At 39.1% G+C, this 16497-nt stretch overlaps 1 pseudogene; it reads right to left on the bottom strand.

Annotated features, from left to right (window-relative positions):
• Positions 1-345: 345 nt before the first annotated feature.
• Positions 346-1118, bottom strand: LOC110122513 (spindlin-1 pseudogene; annotated as a pseudogene).
• Positions 1119-16497: the final 15379 nt, after the last annotated feature.

The following is a 16497-nucleotide window of genomic DNA, read 5'->3' as shown; positions in this document are numbered from 1 at the left end:
TTCCCTTCTGCAGGGGATCTTGCCAACTCAGGGATCAAACCCATGTCTCCTGCATTGCAGGTGGATTCTTTACTGTCTGAGCCAGCAGGGAAACCTCAGCTTTTACCAGACTCTGCCTGTGACTCCCTTCCAAACAGACAGACTTCTTTTAAGAGGAAGGAGTTCCTTACACAAAATCCGTTGTGTTCACATAAATCTGTACTATTCAGAACAAAACCAGTTCTGCTGGCAGAGATCTGTGTTCTTAGGGATATTTAAGTTTTCATTAAACTGGAAAGCAATCAAGTCTTTATCTCTACAAATTACACAGTTAATAGTTCCACAAATTTGGCAAAGTTCGTGACATCAGGATGTTTCCACCAGATCGTAGGCAAAAATATGGAAGTCATCATCAAACTTGATGAGCTAGACAGATGGTGTGGCTTCTACTTGATGAATGACCATGCAAGTCCTTTCAGAGCCATCTTCTTTGGCCTTTTCCACTTGTCTGCCTACCAGGCTGTCTGCAACTTCTCCCAGTTCCCTTTCTGCTGGAGGTGAATCATCAGAATCGGACAGAATGTGAAGGTTGCCCTCTTTATAATCGCCTAAGAGCTGGTACATGTATAAGACAGGGTCTTTTTCTACATGACGGAAAGCCATGTGTTCATTATAAGGGTGTGTGCTGAGACCATTCCCCTGCACTCATCTTCAGAACAAACGTGCGCCCCACTGCTTTGCCAGTCATGTCGGCTAGGTGAGCATCACTGATCTGAAATGTTACCACTGTCCTCCCTATCGGGGAGGACTTCAAGTGCAGAAACTCATCTTTATTAAATTCTAGGACCTAAACACGGTCAAATCCATCACACTTTATAAGATACACGGAAGGACTTACAGGCACCCGGTCCAGAGAGGTTCCTTTCCACTGGGTGAGGAGGCCGTTCCCTCTGTCCGCCTGTGCTGAATCCTGCAGCCTGCACTGTTCCACTGGGCTGGGAAACAGGTTGGCTCCGCCCCGCACTGCTCGGTTGTTTTTTACAGGATGTCCATTTCTTCACAATACTTGCTGATCCACCTGCATGGCCTGCATCAGCTCTGGACCGCTGGCCAGGGGTCTTCCCACACAGGGTCTCCATTCACCTGCATTTAAGTGAGCAGCAGAGCTGCTGGACTAGGGTGAAAATTCAATATGCTGCAATTTGAAACTTTCCACGGAATTTCAATATTCTTCTTCATCCATCATCCCAAGCACTCAATTCTTATTTTTGTTTTTTACAAGTTTAGCAAAAATATGGGATTACTATAAACAAAATTTCCACCACAGTGCACTGTACACACCTGTGTTCCAAGTCCACCTCTCTCCCCATAATGCTTCCAAACTGTTTAGGTATTTAACTCATTTTGAGGTTATTTGTGTATGGTGTAAGAAAATGTTATAATTATTTACCTGTATCTGTCCCATTTTCTTGCACCACTTACTGAAGAGATCTTTTCCCTGTTATATTCTTGCCTCTTTTGTAGTAAATAAATTGACCATAACTACGTGGGTTTATTTCTGTTCGCTTGATCCATGTTTCTATTTTTGTGCCAGTACCATACTGTTTTGATTAATGTATCTGTATTGTATAGTCTGAAGTCAGGGAGTATTAATATCTCCAGCTTTGATCTTTTTTCTCAATATTGCTTTAAGTATTAAGGGAGTTTTGTGGTTCTACGTAAACTGTAGGATTCTAGCTATGTGAAAACTTTGATGGATATTTTGATAAGGATTGCATTAAATCTGTACATTATTTTGAGTAGTATTAACAGCTCAACAATATCACTTTTGCCAATTTGTGGATGTGAGATATTTACATTTCTTTGTATCATCTTTAATTTCCTTCATCACTGTGTTATAGTTCTTAGAGTTTAGAGTGTAAGTTTTTGGACTCCTTGAATGAATATATTAAGTATTTCCTTGTTTTTAATGCAATTTAAATGGGATTTTTTTCTTAATTTCCATTTCTGATAGTTCATAGTCAGTGTAGAGAAAAGCAACAGATTTCTGTATATTAATCTTGTATCATGCAAATTTACTGAGTTCACCCATTAGTTTAATGTCTTTTTCATGGTGATTTACGGTTTCCTATATAGAGTATCAGGTCATCTGGGAAGGGTGAGAGCTTTACTTCTTCCCTCATACTTGGATGTCACTTATTTCTGTATTCATGTCTGATTGTTGTGGCTAGGATTTCTGATGCTATATTAAGCAGAAACAGAGAGAGTAGGCATCATTGTATTGTTCCTGATTTTAGAGAAAATGTTTTCAAGTTTAAACCATTGAACATGCAATTAGCTGTGGGTTTGTTATGAATATTTGGTTGCTGTGAGTTGAGATATATTCCCTCTAAAACCAACTTTGATGGAGTTTTTAACATGAATAGATAATCATTTATTCAAGTGCTTTTCTTGTATCTATTGAAGTGATCTTGTGATTTTTATCTTTTTTTTTTTTTAATTATTATTTTTTTAATTTTTATTAGTTGGAGGCTAATTACTTTACATCATTACAGTAGTTTTTGTTATACATTGATATGAATTAGCCATGGATTTACATGTATTCCCCATCCCAGTCCCCCCTCCCACCTCCCTCTCCACCCGATCCCTCTGGGTCTTCCCAGTGCACCAGGCCCGAGCACTTGTCTCATGTACCCAACCTGAGCTGGTTATCCGTTTCACCCTAGATAATATACATGTTTCAATGCTGTTCTCCTGAAACATCCCACCCTCTCCTTCTCCCAGAGTCCAAAGTCTGTTCCATACATCTGAGTCTCTTTTTCTGTTTTGCATATAGGGTTATCGTTACCATCTTTCTAAAGTCCATATATATGTGTTAGTATACTGTAATGGTCTTTATCTTTCTGGCTTACTTCACTCTGTATAATGGGCTCCAGTTTCATCCATCTCATTAGAACTGATTCAAATGAATTCTTTTTAATGGCTGAGTAGTATTCCATGGTGTATATGTACCACAGCTTCCTCATCCATTCGTCTGCTGATGGGCATCTGGGTTGCCTCCATGTCCCGGCTATTATAAACAGTGCTGCGATGAACATTGGGGTGCACATGTCTCTTTCAGATCTGGTTTCCTTGGTGTGTATGCCCAGAAGTGGGATTGCTGGGTCATATGGCAGTTCTATTTCCAGCTTTTTAAGAAATCTCCACACTGTTTTCCATAGTGGCTGTACTAATTTGCATTCCCACCAACAGTGTAAGAGGGTTCCCTTTTCTCCACACCCTCTCCAGCATTTATTGCTTGTAGACTTTTGGATAGCAGCCATCCTGACTGGCGTGTAATGGTACCTCATTGTGGTTTTGATTTGCATTTCTCTGATAATGAGTGATGTTGAGCATCTTTTCATGTGTTTGTTAGCCATCTGTATGTCTTCCTTGGAGAAATGTCTGTTGAGTTCTTTGGCCCATTTTTTGATTGGGTCATTTATCATTTATCTTTTTTAAAAAATGTAGTGCATCACAATGATTGATTTCTTGATATTGCAACATCCTTGCATTCCTGAAATAAAACCAACCTGACCATGGTGCATCTTTTAAAATATTGTTGAATTATGTTTGCTAACATTTTAGTGGGGAATTTTGGCTCTGTCAGATATTTGCTACTGTTGTTCACTTGCTAAGTCATGTCCAACTCGTTGTGATCCCATGGGCTGCAGCACGCCAGGCTTCCCTGACCTACATTATCTCCCAGAGTTTGCTTGAACTCATGTCCATTGAGTCGATGATGCCGTCAAAGAGTTGCATCATCTGCAGCTCCTTTCTCCTCCTGCCCTCAATCTTTCCCAGCATCAGGGTCTTTTCCAATGAGTCAGTTCTTTGCATCAGGTGGCCAAAGTATTGGAGTTTCAGCTTCAGTATCAGTCTTTCCAATGAACATTCAAGGTTGATTTCCTTTAGGATTGATTGGTTTGGTCTTGCAGTCCAAGGGGCTCTTAAGAGTCTTCATCACACCACAGTTCAAAAGCATCAATCAATCAGTGCTCAGCCTTTTTTATGGTCAAACTCTCATATTCATACATGACTACTGGAAAAACCATAGCTTTGACTAGATGGACCTTTGTTGGCAAAGCAATGTCTCTGCCTTTTAATCTGCTCTCTAGGTTTGTCAAAGCTTTTCTCCCAAGGAGCAAGCGTCCTTTCATTTTATAGCTGCAGTCACCATCTGCACTGATTTTGAAACCCAAGAAAATAGATCTCTCACTATTTCCATTGTTTCCCCATCTATTTGCCATGAAGTGATGGGACTGGTTGCCATGCTCTTGGTTTTTAAATGTTGAGTTTTAAGCCAGCTTTTTCACTCTCCTCTTTCACCTTCAAGAGGCTCTTTAGTTCCTCTTCACTTTCTACTGTTAGGTTGGTGTCATCTGCATATCTAAGGTTATAGATATTTCTCCTGGCAATCTTGATTCCAGCCTGAGCTTTAGCCAGCCCAGCATTTCACATGATGTACTCTGCATATAAGTTAAATAAGCAGGATGACAATATACAGCCTTGTCATATTCCTTTCCCAATTCGGAACCAGTCCATTTTTCCGTGTCCGGTTCTAACTGTTGCTTCTTGACCAGCATACCAATTTCTCAGGAGGCAGCTAACATGGTCTGACATTCCTATCTCTTTCAGAATTTTCTGAAATTTGTTTGACCCACACAGTCAAAGGCTTTAGCTTAGTCAAGGAAGCAGAAGTAGATGTTTTCCTGGAATTCCCTTGCTTTTTCTATGATCCAACAGATGTTGGCAATTTAATCTCCGGTTCCTCTACCTTTGCTAAATCCAGCTCATACATCTGAAACCTCTCTGTTCACATACTGATGAAGCCTGGCTTGAAGGCTAGCTTGGCACTGGAGAACAAAGTGAAGCAGGACACAGACTCACAGAGTTTTGCCAAGAGAACACACTGGTCATAGCAAACATCCTCTTTCAACAACACAATAAACAACTCTACACATGGACATCACCAGATAGTCCATACCAAAATCAGATTGACTATATTCTTTGAAGTCAAAGGTGGAGAAGCTCTGTATAGTTAACAAAAACAAGCCTAGGAACTGACTGGTCCTTATTGCAAAATTCAGACTTAAATTGAAGAAAGTAGGGGAATCCACCAGACAATTCAGATAGGACTTAAATCAAATCTCTTATGATTATACAGTGGGAGAGGCAAACAGATTTAAGGGATAAGATGTGATAGAGTGCCTGAAGAACTATGGTCAGAGGTTCATAACACTGTACATGAGGAGGTGACCAAAACCATCCTCAAGATAAAGAAATGCAAGAAGGCAAAATGGCTGTCTGAGGAGGCCTTACAAATAGCCGAAAAAGAAGAGAAGCTTACGGCAAGGAGGAAAGGGAAGATATACCCATCTGAAAGCAGAGTTCCAAAGAAAAGCAAGGAGAGATAAGACAGCCTTCCTCAGCGATCAACGCAAAGAAATAGAGGAAAACAACAGAATGGGGAAGACTAGAGATCTCATCAAGAAAATTAAAAATACCAAGGGAACATTTCATGCAAAGATGGAGTAAAGACAGAAACGGTATGGACCTAACAGGAGCAGAAGATATTAAGAAGAGGTGGCAAGACTAACAGAAGAACTGCACAAGGAAGGACTTAATAACCCTGATAACCATGATGGTGTGATCAGTCACCTAGAGCCAGACATCCTGAAGTGTGAAGTCAAGCAGGCCTTAGAAAGCATTATCAGATATATTGGCCTATAATTTTATTTTTGTAATGTCTTCTGTTTTTGCCTCAGTGTAATGGTGGCCATGTAAAATAAATTTGGGGGTGTTTCTTCTTCTTCAGAATATTTTGAAAGGGATAAGTATTAGCTCTTTATTATATGTTTGCCTGAATTGTCCCATTAATCTATACTGTCTCGGATTTTTATTTGCTGTGAGTTTTTTTTATTACCAATTAAATTTCGCTGCTAGTGATGTCTTTCCAATTATTTCTTTTTCTTGATTCAGCCTTAGCAAGTTTAATGCTTATAGAAATTTATACATTTCTTCTAGTTTGTCTAATATGTTGGCATATAACTGTTACAGTGTTATCTTGTGATTATTTAACTCTGTTTTAGCAGTTATAATTTCTCCTATTTCATTATTTTTTTTCTCATTTATTTTTACTAGTTGGAGGCTAATTACTTCACAACATTTCAATGGGTTTTGTCATACATTGACATGAGTCAGCCATGGAGTTACATGTATTTTGGTCCTTTTCTTAATAAGGCTGGCTTAACTGTTAACAATTTATCTTTAAATTTAAAAAAAAAAAACAGCTCTGGAAGATTTTCATATTTTCTGCTTTGATCTCTGATTGGTTTCCGCCCTGATTTTCATTATTCCCTTTTTTCTGCTGATGTTGAGCTTTGCTTATTCCTCTTTTTATAATTTCTTTAGAAGGTAGATTAGCTTTTTGCTTTCATTTTTTGTTGTTCCTTGAGGTAGGCCACTGCAAGTTTACAGACTATAACTGCTTTTGCTGCCACGCGTAGATCTTGGAGAAGGAAATTGCAACTCGTTCCAGTATTCTCGCCTGGAGAATTCCATGGACAGAGAAGCAACAGGCACCGCAAAGAATCAGCCTCAAAATTGAGCAACCGAGCACACTTATTCCTGAAAGTTTTAATTTTTTAAAATTTTTCTCAAGGTATATTCTGACATCCTCTCTGATTTCTTTATTAATCCATTGATTTTGAGTAGCATGTTATACAGTCTCCACTTGTTTATCTTTTCCCATATTTCATCCTCTGATTGATTTCTAGTTTCATCATGATATGTAGATGATACCACTTTAATGGCAGAAAGTGAAGATGAAACAAAGAGCCTCTTGATGAAGCTGAAAGGAAAGAGTAAAAATGTTGACTTAAAACTCAATATTCAGAAAACACAGATCATGGCATCCAGTTCTATCACTTCATGGCAAATAGACGGGGAACCAGGGGAACATGACAGATTTCCTGTTCTTGGACTCCAAAAATCAATGTGTACTATGACTGCAGACATGAAATTAAAAGACAGTTGCTCCTTGGAAGAAAAGCTTTGACAAACCTAGACAGCATATAAAAAACCAGAGACATCACTTTGCTGACAAAGTTCTGTATAGTCAGAGGTATGGTCTTTCCAGGAGTCATGTACAGATGTGAGAGTTGGACCATAAAGAAGGCTAAGTGCAGAATTGATGCCTTCAAATTGTGGTGCTGAGAAGATATTTGACAATCCCTTGGACTGTAAGGAGATCAAACCTGTCAATCCAAAAGGCAACCAACCCTGAATATTCATTGGAAGGACTGGTGCTGAAGCAGAAGCTCCAATACCTTGGCTACCTGATGTGAAAAGCTGACTCATTGGAAAAGCCCTTGATGCTGGGAAATACTGAGGGCAAGCGGAGAAGGGGATGACAGAGGATTAGATGTTTGAATGACATCACTGATTCAATGGACAAGAATTTGAGCAAACTCAGGGAGATAGTGAAGGACAAGGAAACCTGGTGTGCTGCAGGACTCTTCATGGAGTCAAAAAGAGTCAGACAAAGCTCAGTGACTGAACAAAAATATTGTTGTTAAAAAAAAAGCTTGGTATAATTTCTGTCTTCTTATTCATTGAGATTTGTTTTGGAACATAGCATGTGATTTAGCCTGAAGACTATTTCATGTACCCTTAAAAGTAATATGTATTCTATTATTTTTGGATGGATTTCCTATAGATATCTCTCAAGTACATCTGGTGTAATGTTTCACCCCTATTTTCTTATTGATTTTCTCTCTGGATAATTTGTCCATCGATATAAGTGGGGTTATAAAGTTTCTTATTTTTATTACATCATTGTCAATTTCTCTCTGTGTGCCTGTCAAAATTTGTTTTATATATTTAGGTGCTCCTATATCAGGTTCTGAGAAAAGAAGAGAAGTGAAAGGCAAAGGAGAAAGGGAAGGATATACCCATTTGAATGCAGAGTTCCAAAGAAAAGTAAGGAGAGAAAAGGAAACCTCCTTAAGTGAACAGTGCAAAAAATAGAGGAAAACAATAGAATGGGAAAGGCTAGAGATCTATTCAAGAAAATTACAGATACCAAGGGAACATTTCATGCAGAGATAAAGTCAATAAAGGACAAAACCAGAAAGGATTTAACAGAAGTAGAAGAGATTAAGAAGTGGTGGCAAGAATATATAAAAGAGCATATGAAAAAGGTCTTAATGACCCAAATAACCATGAAGGCATGGTCACTCATCTAGAACTAGACATCCTGGAGTATGAAGTCAAGGAGGCCTTAGTGAGCATTACTACAAACAAAGCTAGTGAAGATGATGGAATTTCAGCTGAGCTATTTCAAATCCTAAAAGATGATGTTAAAGTACTGCACTCAATATGCCAGCAAATTTGGAAAACTCAGCAATGGCCCATGACTGGAAAAGGTCAATTTTCATTCCAATCTCAGAGAAAGGTAATACCAAAGAATGTCCTAACTACCACACAATTGCACTCATTTCTCATGCTGGAAAAGTAATGCTCAGAATCCTTCAAACTAGGTTTCAACAGTAGATGAACTGAGAACTTCCAGATGTACAAGCTGGAGTTAGAAAAGACAGAGGAAGCAGTCACCAAATTGCCAACAACTGTTGGATCTTAGAAAAATAAAGAGAATTCCTGGAAAACATCTACTTCTGCTTCATTGACTACACTAGAGCTTTTGACTGTGTGGATCACAGCAAACTGTGGAAAAATCTTAAAGAGATGGAAATACCAAACCACCTTACCTGCCTCCTGAGAAACCTGTATACAGATCAATAAGTAACTGTTACAGCCAGATGTGGAACAACAGACTGGCTCAAAATTGGGAAAGGAGCACGTCAAGGCTGTATACTGTCACTCGCTTATTTAACTTATATGCAGAGTATAATGCGAAATGCCGGGCTGGATGAAGCACAAGCTGGAATCAAGATTGCCAGGAGAAATATCAACAACCTCAGATATGCAAATACCACACTACTGGCAGAAAGCAAAGAGGAACAAAAGAGCTTCTTGATGAAGGTGAAAGAGAAGAGTGAAAAATCTGACTTAAAATGCAACATTCAAAAAACTAAGATCCTGGCATCCTGTCCCATCACTTTATAGCAAATAGATGGGGAAAAAGTGGAAACTGTTACAGATATCATTTTCTTGGGCTACAAAATCACTGCCAATGGTGACTACAGCCATGAAATTAAACTACACTTGCTCCTTGGGAGGAAAGTTATAACAAATCTAGACAGCATATTAAAGAACAGAGACATTACTTTGCTGACAAAGGTCTATATAGTCAAGGCTGTGGTTTTTCCAGTAGTCATGTATGGATGTGAGACTTGGACCATAAAGAAAGCTGAGTGCTGAAGAACTGACACTTTCCAATTGTGGTGCTGGAGAAGACTCTTGAGAATCCCTTGAAAAGCAAGGAAATCAAACCAGTCAATCCTAAAGGAAATCAACCCTGAATACTCATTGGGTGGACTGATGCTAAAGCTGAAACTCCAATACTTTGGCCACCTGATGCAAAGAGTTGACTCACTGGAAAAAACTCTGATGCTGGGAAAGATTGAAGATGGGAGGAGAATGGGACGACAGAGGGTGAGATGGTTGGATGGCATCACCAATGTTTTGGACATGAGTTTGAGTAAGCTCCAGGAGTTAATGATGGACAGGGAAGCCTGGCATGCTGCAGTCAATCAGGTGGCAAAGAGTTGGATACAACTGAGTGACTGAACTGAACTGAAGTAATTCCTTGATGGCATGTTATGTTACAGCTTAATTGAAGGACACTCTAAGTTTGATTCTGAAGCTTATCTCAGTAATCTATCATTTACATGCAAATCTGATGCCCATGACCTGCAACCAGGAGACATGCATGTTGGGAAAGACAAAATTTAAAAGACTATCTCCAACCTGGATAGAAGGACCCTTATCAGGTACTCTTAGCTAGCTCATGCACAGTGAAACTGAAAGGAATGGACTCAGATTAATTTTCACTAACAAAAGACTTCATTGTACTGGCCTGTGAAGAGAGTGACTGACTTCAAAATCATCTTAAAACAATGCTCAACCAAAGGAGAAACTATACTCATACCATGATGAGAAGAGGACATCAGAAATAGACAGATTGCACAAGATCCTAGACCTGACTCATGATCATTTATAATGTTTCCTTGACTTCTTGGAGCTTCACACGTGAATCAAACGTGGGCATGAACTTATGCTAGTTTTAAAAATGAATCCAATTGTTGAGTTTGTGTCCAATTACCTGTGTCTAGTACTTCTGGATGACCTTGGTGGATTTCTCCACTCCAAGGCTCTTAGGAAATTTATTCTATAATAAAAGAAACAAATTATAGTTCTGTTTAGGCCAGTACTTATATTACTATATGGAATCCCCTCCCCTAGCCAATCATTAATGCTTACTCTGATGCTAGCCATAAATGTGAATTTTCCTCTATTACTTAGGCTCAAAAAGAGAAATTTCAGCTAAGAAATAAGACCTCCCACAATTATGGGGTATATTCATGTAGTTAATACCAGGCTATGGTAATTTAAGTTTAAAGGCTCCTCTATGTTGGGAACAATTAAATCATACTAAGGATTAACAGTCTAGAAACACTAGGAAACTGGGCTGGGTAATGATGGACAGTACTAATATAATATTTCCTTAAATGTAAGAATTGATGCAGAACAGGCAAAGTCAGATGACGTGGGACATATTGGACCATATCTAATGGAAGTTCTTGGCTTAATGCTTACTTATGACTTTTCTAATACTGCTAGCTATGTTGCTTGTATTTCACCTGTTTTATAAAATTGGTGGTTTCTTACTTTGCCAAATTGTGTGATCAATCCTTTGACAAAATGATGATATATAGTTCCATGTAAGCTCAATGATGATAATACTGTAATTCTAGATATAGGAAGAAGCAACAAGAGAGAATATTCTTCTTGACCATAAGACAGGAGGTGCAGAGACTCTCTGGCAACTGTTAATGGGGCCTAGTCCAAAGATAGCGCATTGAGTAGTATTAGAAAAATTGAGTGTATTAGAAAAATTTTCACCCGGCTTGGGAATGAGTATTCCCAGCACTGTGGGACAAAATGGTCATGAGATGCCCCCCAAATAATAGTCAAATTTACTACCATGAAGGGGGGTCTCCTGATGGAAATGGGCACTTTCCATCTGCCTCTATATGGATTAAATCATGAGCTGCTGCAGCTGCTTGCCTTCAATACCCCCCTGAAGGGAGTTCAGGGTGGAGATCAGGAAAGTCACTATTCTGTGCTCTGGGAAAAACTAGCAGGACAGGCCTTCGGATAGTTACGTATTTCCAGGAGAAGATATTATGAGCCCAAGTTTTGCATCTTCTCATACCTAGAGATACACTAAGATCATTAACAGTGATGTCTGATTTGGCTATTAGGTAGAATATTACAATTAAAAGTCAAAATGGAGTAGCTATGGCTCAGACATTCAGGGAAATAACAGGTGATACTATGGGTGTGATTTCACACAAGTCCTTGTATGGCTAAGAACTTGAGTCTTCTGAGCTGTGTCAGACTTATACTGAGAGCTTACACCTTGTCTTGGGATCCTGGATGAGCCCCCAAGATGACAGATGAAAGCCTATGGTGTTCCGCCAGATTGGTGGTCTCCAAAGGAGAAGCTTTAACTCCAGGACCAAAGACAGTCTCAGTTACTCAGAGCTTTGTATAGTAGAAATTCTATTAAAGCGCTAGTGACATAAAAAAGCTTCTGACATAGACATCAGAAGTGGGTTGAAGGATTACCTGCCTTGCTTGTTTTAAGCAGGGCATTGTATACTTTTCTGCTAGCTGTTGAGAATAGAAAAAAAAAAATACCTCAAGGCTGTGAAAATTTTGCCCAGACCCTTCCTCATAACATACATCCTGGAATGACATCAGCATGAGATTAGCCAGAAGGTACAAGTTAACCTAGAGCTCAAAGCTGTGGAAGTTTTACCTAGACCTTCTCCCATAACACATTCTGAGGTCAAAAAAGGCATGTCCTTGAGCAAGAGATACTGCTGCCTATGGGGCCTGTATGTCTGAGGCAAAAGAATGTGAAAAGGAGAGCATTTTTACCTCCTCCTTAAAGGGGCCTTGGGCCTGGAATCCTTATGAACCTGTCTGAGTTAACTCTCAATATGGCATCAGTCATTCTCAGAACAGTGTCTGCCGGCAGCTGGTAACTGCAACCTTACTTTTTAAAAGTTTCTTTTCGTAACTATGTCATTTTTAAGTGATGGAATTGCTTTAGATCATACATTAACAAAATAAAGCGAGTATGATGAACAATAGCATCTGTTATCTATGTGCTAATATCACATTAAAAGTTAAAGCCTAGCTAGATAAAACTAGACAGGTGGCTACCTGGCTATAGATCTCCCCAGTGTGCCCAGTCTGGACTGAGTTTTAGGCTTATTCTCCTGAAAAGAAATGAGGGGCTTTTTTAGTCTGTTAAAATTCCAATTGTCACTCCTCCAACTACCTCTATTGTGGGTCTGTTACACCAAAATGAGAGACCAATAGGTTGAGGTTTTAATCATATAAGATTCAGATCCAGGGCTTGGGACTCAGAAATATTTCCAATTCAGTGTCAAGTTTCCCAACCGGGGCTGGACTGTGCCCTATTTTAGCAGGAAACAGCCAGAGTCATCACCACCCCACTCCTTGAATTGAAAGTGTACAGTCCACTTGGGGTTCCAGAACACAAACCTTTTCTGTGTCACTTGTTTCTTGCTGATAGAATATGGACTTCATTCAGCTTCATTGACCTTCCCTGAGCTCCACAGGTCAAATTCAAAGAGTTATTAATCAGGGAAGGGAAGGAATACAGAAATAGAGGAGGAGAAATCAAATGGTGGAACAGCCTTGGGGCAGGGTCCTGGTTCCTCCTCAAGGAGAGTGCATAATAATTTGTTTCAGTTCTGCAGAATTGAGGTCCCCACCTCTCGAGGATGGTAACTTCTGGCTAAGTTCAAGATACCTAGAACACCACCCTATTCCTGGAGCACCTACCTGCCCAACAACCAATCAGAAGATAGTCATACACCCTGAAAACCCTCACCCCAAATTTTGCCTTCCTTTCCTGGGCCCCGTGATGATCATTCTGCTAGGCCTCATTTCTGGCCTCTGTCTGTTTCAACTGCTTACAAGGTTCATCTCTGACAGGGTCCAACAATTACAGGCTAAATTTTCGTACGAGGGTGAATGCCAGTTTCAGGCACAGAACATCTCAACTTAGACCAAAAAGAGAGAGACTACTACTCCACTAGACAGGACTCTGCCCACTCTCATCAGGGAGTATTAATAGTTACAGAAGAAAGAAACAGAGGTATCTTGAGTATGAAGTCTCTCAGGGTGGAGTTGTTAGGTGAACCAGCTGAAACTACCCACCCTTGCCAGGCCCAATAGTAACTGCTTGCATAAGTTATCTCAAACAGGAGGTCCTGGTAAGGAATGAGGAACCCATAAGCTACCACCAACCTGAAGAATCGGAGAAAGGTCAGAAAGAGAAAGGAGTCTACAGTTTCTACGCCGTCTCAGATTCACAGAATTCTTCTTGCTGGAAGCCATCTTGGCTGAGGCACTGATGCGCCACCAAGAAGGACCCTGAATTCGGAGAAAACCCGGAAACTACCCCAGTGACCATAAAACCAAGGCCTGGGAGCCTGTGACAGTGCCATCCTCCTGGGCTCCCCTGCCTTCCTGCTCTGCACCCGGGTGCGCCTCCCCAGCAGCTTCTTGCTTTGTCAGCACGTGTGTCTCCTCGGACAGTTCACTGCCGAGTGTTAGATGTGGGAGCACGGTCTCAGGCCATAGAAGTGGTCCCACTTCCTGCAACAAACCGATAAACTGGATCACAGATCTTGGGGATAAAGAAGGCTAATTCAGATCAAAATTTGAATCAAATGTCAAGTTTTGAATCTGGTGATTGACTGAATAAGGAAGAAGAGACCACATAGACTAAAATAGTATCTTGGATTTCTTCTTTGGTTAATCAGTTAAATGATGATGAGATGTTCTTTAGATTTGGTAACATAAAAGCTTAGAATGAAGAAAAAAATTGTAAAGATGGATACTAAGATCTGTCATATATAAAGGAGATAAATATATATATATATATATATATATATATATATATATGGCCTTCCTTTTCTGGGCCCTGTGATGATCATTCTGAATATACTAATGTATATGTGTGTGTGTATATGTATAGGAGAAGGAAATGGTGACCCACTCCAGTATCCTTGCCTGGAGAATTCCATGGACTGAGGAGCCTGGCAGGTTGCAGACCATGGGGTCGCAAAGAGTTGGACACGACTGAGCAACTAACCACACACACACACACGCCCTTTATAAGTGTCAACATGAAAAGAAGCATGCCATGTAAGAGCTATGAGATGGGTCTTCCTGGGAACTGTAGTCTGAGACACAGCCTCTCAGGTAGCTCTGAAAAATTGAAGAGATAGGAGTGGAACCACTATATGTAGTATAGTCAAGATCTCACTGAAATGTTACCACTAGTCACAAGGATCAGATATCTCATTTAATAATTGCAGTGCTTTGCTAAGTATGAGAAGATGCAAAACTTTGGGTACATAAAAATTCCTCCTAGAAATATCTAATTATCTGAGGACCTGTTCTGTTAGTTTTCCTTTGACCTGAATTCTTTTCTAAGGTATGTGGTAGGTCAGTGACTACAATGACTAATTTCTCAATTCTTGTAGAACAGGATGGTAGAAAACATCCTCTGTTTTACATATGAAAACATTACTCTTTAAAGATATGTAGTCGTAACAACAATGAACAACCTTTTTCAAACACAAGTCACTGATCTAAACTAAGTGAACTACCAGTGCAATTTGGAAGCAATTTATTAGCAATGCAAATGTCAAGCTACTTCTGAATTTCCCAAAAGCAGGATAAACAAAATAAATGTACCATCAAGTAGCACAGGTGAGACACTCAAGCTTCAAGAACTCTCCTTTGATTACTTTAAAAACCAGAGAAAGGCAGCATAACAAGTTTCCACTTGATCAGACTACGTTTATTCATCCTGATGCAAGTCAGAGGAAGCAGGCCTAATAGTTTTGAATTGCTATAAAAGGTTGTGTGCACTTGCCAGATTTATGCATTTAGGCCATAAAAGCAAAAGAATCTTACAGAGGCACTTTCTTAATTAAGCAATTTAGGTATAAAGTCAGGGAGAAAGAAAAATATATATATTACAGCACCTGCCCCAAATGACCTCACTATTCTTTTTTTATCCAAAGATTTCCTTTTCAGCTCCCCACAGTAGTTCAAAGATTTCTGCCTTAAGTAAAACATCTCCTGAACACCTCCACCCATCACTTCTTCCACCAACTAAAGATTCCAACAACTTGTACATACTTCTGTTAGAATATTAATTCATTTCATAATCATTTATCTATGTCCCCTGTTCTGTGGTGTTTTCAAAGGCAAAGCTCAGGACCTTTCACAGAAAGATTTTAACCACGTATGATCACAACCAAAATCAGGAAGAGAAAAGAGGGAACCCTAATTCTTTAAAGTTTAGGGAATTTTTATTGAGCTCATTTATATTAGCTTATACATCTGATAATATAATGTTATATTACTATGTTAAACAATAATTATCTGAAAGGGGTATAACCAAGATTCTCATGAAGATACAAAATGATAACATGTTAAATATTTTATTTAGCTAATTATTAATGAGGAAATTAGGTATATGTTACAACTGGTTCAAAGGAAAAGTCAAACAAGTACAAATTTTTATGGAGTAAATGTTCCTTAGTGAAGAAATGTAGAAAAGAATTTACAAATTAATATAAAAAATTGACCCCCCCCCACCCCACCCCAGGAGGAAAGGGGAAGAGTCAACTGAACCTCCACCAAACAGAATTTATTTGCATGTCTAAGAACAAGAATTATTTTGCCTTGCTATCAGTTACCTGCAATTTTCAGAGTTGTAAAGTAGCTCAAAGGCAATAAAACACTAGACTGCTAGACCCAAAAACTCAGGAGCTGTACTCTAAACAATGAAAAAATTTCCATTGGAGATAGTGGTCTTTTTAGTTTATTGCAAATTGGCTTACAATTATAAGCAAAAGATGGGATGAGGGTTCCCTGTTCTCTGATTAAAGATTAACCCATCATCAAAACTTGGTTTCCTCAGTTTGTAAGAAAATATTTCTGACCTCCCTCACAACACATTCAGTTATATCATTAGCTATTCTTTTTTAATACAAAACTGACTACAAAATCTAGCATCTGTTGAGTACACACTACTCTGGATAATACAAACAAGGTACAAAGATACAGGGTAGAGCACAGAGCATATAGCCAACATTTTATAGTAACTATATATAGAGTATAATCTATAAAAATTTTGAATCATTATGTTGTACACCTGAAACATATTGT

Source organism: Odocoileus virginianus, chromosome 15 (assembly GCF_023699985.2).
Source record: "Odocoileus virginianus isolate 20LAN1187 ecotype Illinois chromosome 15, Ovbor_1.2, whole genome shotgun sequence".
Classification (NCBI taxonomy): domain Eukaryota; kingdom Metazoa; phylum Chordata; class Mammalia; order Artiodactyla; family Cervidae; genus Odocoileus; species Odocoileus virginianus.
Note: the sequence above shows the minus strand (reverse complement) of the source record. Positions and strands in the feature narration are given on the sequence as shown.